The 6,994-nt window shown below is 42.8% G+C and overlaps 1 pseudogene across 1 annotated transcript; it reads left to right on the top strand.

Moving 5' to 3' along the window:
* The first annotated feature begins 4,956 nt into the window (after positions 1-4,956).
* LOC311621073 (protein SET-like) lies at positions 4,957-6,629 on the top strand (annotated as a pseudogene). The gene is made up of 2 exons: positions 4,957-4,980; positions 5,639-6,629. The product of its transcript is annotated as a protein SET-like (transcript).
* Positions 6,630-6,994: the final 365 nt, after the last annotated feature.

Raw genomic sequence — 6,994 nt, 5'->3', positions numbered from 1 at the left:
CAAAGTGTGGTTCAAATAGATTATTTGTTGTCAGTAGTAATCAGTATTAATTGTTTCACCTGGTTTTAGAAGCTCATAATACACCACACCTTCCAGATCCCACCAAACACAGAGCATGGTCTTCTTTCCAAAGTTATTTGGCTTTTCAGTCAATGTTGATGGTTGGCCTGTATCAACCCATGATTTTGTGCATTTGGGATTCTCAAAATAAATCCACTTTTCATTTCCAGTCACAATTTAATGCAAAAAAAACTTTTGTGCCATTAAAGCAATATTTTACTGATGACTTTTTGGTTTTCCATTTGTCTTTCATTCAGTTGATGTGGCACCCATTTTCCTTCTCTTAAAGTCTTTCCCATTGCTTGTAAACAATCAGAAATTGTTTGCTGAGCAACTTTTAATTTTTCTGCAAGTTGTTTTTTAGTTTGACACGCATCTTCATATCCAATAATGCTAGTAGTTGTTGGTCTTCAAACTTTTTTGGTTGACCTGGACCTTCTTTGTCTTTCACATAGAAATCATCACTTTTAAAGTGTTTGAACCATCATTCACAAGTATCTTAAAATGGAGCATGTTTACCATAAGCTTCTCAAAGTATACGATAACTTTCAGCAGCACTTTTCTTCAAAATAAAGTAACAAATTAAAACTTCCTGCAAATGCTCTCTTTTTTTTTTGGCATGAAATTTGACATTTTTAAGCATAAAATTATTATGTTAACACCTTCAGAAAATTAGACATATGAAGTTTTGAAGCTTGCTGTCAATTCAGCAAAATATCATACATATCAAATCATATATACTAGTATATCAACATATGTGTAACTCCATCTAATGAAAAAAATCTGCATTATTAATCGGTACACCTGGTATTTAGTTCACTCAATACTTTTATATTATGAGCATAATTATTTGTCTTATTTTACATGCAGACCCAGGTCCTGAGTATCAGAGAGGATGAGCAGTTCTCCCAAAGTCACACAGCCTTTTCAGTTTATAAGTGAGCAATGTGAGAGCAAATGAATAACCTTCCAGCAGAAGCACTAGAATCATTGAAAGTTCAGGACATGACCTGCATATGAGGTTTGGAGCAGTGACTTCTCATTGCACAGGTAATACAGGCAGGTATGTCCTGCAATGTCTCCCTAAAAGACTCTCCTGGTGGCCAAGGGTTATTTACACATCACCCACTCAGACTGCAATATCCAGTGCCAGGTCTGGGATCGGGGCTGATAGTCACAGGCCTGGGAATTCACCCTCCCCCAGGAGCTGGAGACAGAGAGTAGATCCAGGGCCCACCCCTTAGGTCTTCTGCAGAAGGGACTGTGGCCCCTTTTCCTATGTACTCTTGAGTACAAGCAGAGTGCTCTGAGAGTGAAGCCTAAGCTGGTGCTGTTCAATGGCAGGTGTGACCGCCATGAAAGACAAGGAAAATTCTGGCTAGTGAATTCTTGACTCATTCTCAGAGCATAAGACACTTGAGGTGCAAAGAACGAAAGCTCAAGGCCAATTTGGTGCAAGTTTAGTGGAATGGAAGGAAGACTGTTGAAAAGGTTCATGCTCCATCCACAGCCAGATAAATTGCCTGATTCAAACCAGCTGCTGAGACGTTGATTCTGCTTGTTTAATTAAATAAAGATATAAATTTCAAGACCAAAGACTCTTCTTAATGTTCCTATCAGAAACGCTCATATTTTGTAGGGGAAACATGCAAATGTCAACATACAGGTTTCTCACAACAAAGACATCAATATAGCCCTTGCCGGTTAGGCTCAGTGGATAGAGCGCCAGCCTGCAGATTGCAGGATGTGGGGTTCGATTACAATCAGAGGCACATGCCCAAATTTAGGCTTGATCCCGAGTGGGGGCATGCAGGAGGCACTGATTAATGATTCTCTCTAATCGTTGATATTTCTCTCTCTCTATCTCTCTCCCTTCCTCTCCGAAATCAATAAAAATACTTTTAAAAAGTCATTAATGTACTCTCAAGTGCACTACCATCAAAGGCTGATGCCTACCTCACCCCAAGGTGGGCTCAGTCCAGAGAAGTGGACGTTGATGTTGTGCATGCATCTGGTCTACCCAGGCCTGAGGGAAACTGGCTCCTGTGTTTCTCTGAAGGGCTGGTTGTCACATCAATCGTAAAATTGTGTGCAATGAGGACTGACCTGCCTCTGCTTAGTTACCTAGATTTCTTTTCTGAGTAGACTGCCAATTTGTTTTTGGGGAATGAGATTTAATTAGTGGATTGGATTCCTTTAGGAACTTCCTTCCCTTCTCTGTTATCTTTTTTTGTTTAGTTTTGTTTGGCAAGGGATCATCTTCAAGACACAATTTTTAAATGTGCTATCTTCTGTCACATGCTGGATGGAGCTGTCCATCAGGGATAACAGACTTGCTTTGATTATTTCCTTCCTGGACTTACTTGGTGTGAACAACAGGTGTGGGAGGGATTGTCTCCGGGTGTGGACACAGCCCGCAAGCCACCTACTCTGTGTGGGCCCAGGAGCCTGTTCCGAGGTTGCCAATGTCCTACTCTGGGCCACCTAGTGTGCACAGAGTAGGAATATATCTTAAGTAAGGATACTATTTCAGTTGACATGGGTTCATATGCAAAACAGATAAGACTGATAAGTGTGAAAAAAGAACTTCAAGCATAGAATTCTCATATTTGGCAAACAAAAATATAGAAGTCTCAGTTCAATTTAAAATTCAGGTCAACCATGAATCGGTTTTAGTATAAGCATGTCCTACGAAATATTTAGGACTAATATTTATATAATATTTATATTAAGACTAATATTTATATTAAGCAATCATTTGTTGATTATCTGTAATTCAAACCTCACAAGGGCTCTGTGTTTTATCTGGCAACTCAATGTGGAGATCTACTTATGAGTCCATTTATTTGAGGCAGGGGCACACTGCACTCCAGTTCTTTGAGAACTGGACAGAATCTCCTGCTCCCCACCTTCCCCCTACCCCAGTAGGTACTGTGTGGCATCCCAGTGACTTACAATGTTTGACAGGGATCCGGCTCCTGTGTGGGCTCTCGCTCCCTGGGCTTTGGCTGTTGACACAGTTGGAGTTTGGGCCCAGAAAGCGGCACGTGGGTGGAGCACTCTCCTAGTGGGAGGATAAATCACATCTCCAGCCCTCTCAACACGGAGTTTTTACTGAGGCTGCAGCTCATAGTCAGATTTATGACTTTTGGGGGCACATTTTCATGGTCATCTCTTCATTAGGAACTGCAATCAGACCTTCACACATGGACCACCAGTCCAGCAGGGACCATTGATCTCATGGGGAAAGACAAGACCACGCTGAGTTCTGGGCAGCCTGTGCTGGCAAAACCCTCACAGAATATTGTTTTTTTGTCCATTTTCCTCTTGTCTCCATTCATTACAACACCAGCTTGCCCTGCCCTGCAATACCCACTGTTCAGCTAGCACCACCTTTACTGGTCTCCAGAAACTTCCTGCTGGATGGCCAAGAGAGCCATTCTTTCTGAATTTGGATGGTACCTGGCCTGTCCCTTTTCTCATCAGTCCTGACAAGGAACCTCTCCCCTCCGCATCATGGCTGGCCCCACACTTTTCTGGTCTCTGCACTGGGTTCCTGGGAGCCACCTGTCTCTGAGGTTGTTTGGGAAACAAGCAGTCATTTCTCTTGTTCTGTGTTGGCAGTAGCCTTGGCAGTCCTTACCCCTTTCTCTAACACAGTCTTGGGAAATAAAGACACAAGTGTGCACACCTTGTGCCCAGGGACCCCTTCCCATGACACTGGCACTCCTTCCATGCAGTGAGGGGCACACGGGCAGTGCTCAAACAAGCATGACTTCACCATCCTCCTTCACTGTCTCATTGATTTTCTGCCTGGTCCAGGTACTCAGGGGTGAGGCTGGGTTAATTTTCAGGACATTCTCATAATCGTGACAATAGGAGTAGTGGCCACACGGTAGTCATTTAAAGCCTGGTTCCTTATTAACCAGAGAGGTTTTCTAAGTCAGAGACTTTTTATTTAACCAGAGAGGTTTATAAGTCAGAACCAATATTTCCAAAGAGTTAAAAAATGCAGAACGTTACGTTTCTGAGAACCTGTTCTATTTGCACAGAGAAGTGAGCTGTGAAATCAGGAACCACCCAGCTAATCTACATGGAGATCTTTGTAAGATCATGCCGGAAAAGTATATTATCTTGTTCCTTGTATTGCAAGGTTAGGCCTCAGATGAGAGAGATAGAGAGAGAGAGAGGGAGAGAGAAAGAGAGAGAGAGAGAGAGATCAAAGTTCCTTGCCCAGTTCTTAAAGGTCTTGAGAGTCAGCTCACCCAGGATGGTGACAGTGTGTTAGGCAAGGTCTTCTGAGAAACAGATGGCAATGTGGATTACATGGGCAGAGATTTTATTAGGGGAAATGCTCATGCAAACAAAAATAGGGAGGGGTCAGGGATAGATGCACAAGGGTCCAATCCAGATGCTAGCCTGACCACAAGTGAAAGAGGGAGGAGCAGAAAGAAGTTGGACACAGCCCAGATGCCCTCAGGTCTAAACATGTTCAGGAGGCCTTCAGTAGGTCCTTGAGATAGCTGACTAATCTCCCAAGATTGTGTCAACCTCTGTGTCACCACTATGCCCTATAATAAGCTGAAAGCAGTCTGGGAAAAGAGACTTCGGCACCCACACAACAGCGGAATTCAGACTTCAACATGAGAGACCCCCACTACTTTCATCAGTAATATGGGCAGAATGAGGGCATGGATACCTTTCTCTGTCCAATATGGAAAAGATCACCTGGCCTCTTGGAGATCCTCCTGCAGCACTCTGAGAACATGCCAGGTCCAGTTACTGAGTGAAGGAAAGACACAAGGACCTGACTGAGGGAGGTGGGTGGCTCCCAGTTGGCTGTCTCTCCCATGTGTCTATTTTAATGGGGAATGGGCTCTGACCTCATGGGACTGCATGGGCAGTGGAGCAGGGATCCAGGTAAAAACACTGAAATGGGGGATGCTACAGAGCAAGGCAATAGGGTGACTCCTAAAAGGAGCTAGAGGATGGCATAGAGGACAGCTTGTGCTGTGGGAAGTTCTGGGTGGGACCATGGGGGAGGAAGGGCGCTGGACATAGTTGTTCAGGCTGAGTGTAGGTGAGGGTGAGATGAAGTGCAGGTTGGGGTACTGGAGATGAAGGAAGCTCATAAGGAGTGGCTGGTGTGTATATATGTTTTCTCCTAAGTTTCAAAAGTTTTGAAGAACAATGTTATATTCATTGCTGAAAGGAAGATTAAAGAAATAGGTTAAAAAGCAAAGGGGGAGAAGATGGGGGACATCTGTAATACTGTCAACAATAAAAATAAAAAAGAAAGTCATAAAAAAGGGGAAAAGTAGGGTATCATTCTGGAATCAAAAGATGGAGAGAGAGGTGAGAATAAGATAACTTAAAAGAAAGTGAGAAAGGTAAAAAGAAAGACAGAGATGGAGGGAGGGAAGGAGAGGACAGAGAGTTGTATGGGAGAAAATGGGTCAAGAAAAAGGAGGATGGGGAACAATCAGGGAAAGGAGGGACTAAAAGGGTATTTGATGTAAAATCCCCTAAATATTAAAAAGCCCAACAGTCCTGAGTGCTTGCACGTCTTTGAGCCCAGCGACTTCCCAGCATTCAGATCCTCAGACTTTCCTCACAGCTTGGCCCACAAACACCAGTCCTTGCTCCCATCTCAAATGAAGAAACTGAAACTGCCTCCAGGCCCCAAGCCAGAGAAGAAGCCGACCCCTCAGGACATGCCAAAGGGATGAAAAGAACAGCAAGAAGCGATTGAACATATTGATGAAGCACAAAATTAAATAGACAGACTTAATGAACAAGCCAATGAGGAGATTTTGAAAGTAGATTGGAAATATAACAAACTCCACCAACCACTTTTTCAGAAGAGGTCAGAATTGGTCCCTAAAATCCCAATTTTTTTTGGTAATAACATTTGTCAACCATCCACAAGTGTCTACATTGCTTGGGGAAGAGGATGAAGAGGCACTGCATTATTTGACAAGAGTTGAAGTGACAGAATTTGAAGATATTAAATCAGGTTACAGAATAGATTTTTATTTTGATGAAAATCCTCACTTCAAAAATAGAGTTCTCTCCAAAGAGTTTTATCTGAATGAGAGTGGTGATCCATCTTCAAAGTCCACTGAAATCAAATGGAAATCTGGGAAGGATTTGATGAAATGTTCAAGTCAAACACAGAATAAAGCCAGCAGGAAGAGACAGCATGAGGAAACAGAAAACTTCCTGACCTGGTTTACTGACCATTCTGATGCAGGTGTAGATGAGTTAGGAGAAGTCATCAAAGATGACATTTGGCCAAATCCATTACAGTACTACTTGGTTCCTAACATGGATGATGAAGAAGGGGAAGGACGAGAAGATGATGATGATGATGATAATGATGATGATGATGATGAAAAAGAGAAAGGGTTGGAAGATATTGATGAAGAGGGGATGAGGATGAAGGTGAAGAAGATAAAAGAGAAAGGGTTGGAAGATATTGATGGAGAGGGGATGAGGATGAAGGTGAAGAAGATAAAGATGATGATGAAGGGAAAGAAGGGGAGGAAGATGAAGGAGAAGATGACTAATGAGCACCGATGGATTCCAAACTTTTTTCATTTTCTCCAGTCCCTGGGAGCATGTTGCAGTCTTTTTCCTTCCCCGCCCTCTGTGCTCAGTCGCCCTGTTTTTAAGGTCTCTTTTCTCTCCCTTACACCATAGTTTTCTCACCTTGTTTTTTTTGGGAGGAGGGATGTACCTTGAGCAGAATACAGTGGGAAAAGAATCTTTACCTCTTTCTGTTCCAAATTAAATTTTTTATTCCTTCCTGTCTCAAGAAAAACTTAATGGAATCAACTCCACCATGTTCTTGGGAAAAAGAAAAACCTTCTGCTGCCTTAGCTTTGCTGGGAGCTGGAGGTTGCCAGGCTCCTGTGTAGTAGTGCATAGAATT

This window comes from Pipistrellus hanaki, assembly GCF_964339955.1.
Source record: "Pipistrellus hanaki genome assembly, chromosome: 4".
NCBI lineage: Eukaryota > Metazoa > Chordata > Mammalia > Chiroptera > Vespertilionidae > Pipistrellus > Pipistrellus hanaki.
The sequence above is the reverse complement of the archived record's forward strand: the minus strand, read 5'-3'. Positions and strand labels throughout refer to the sequence as shown.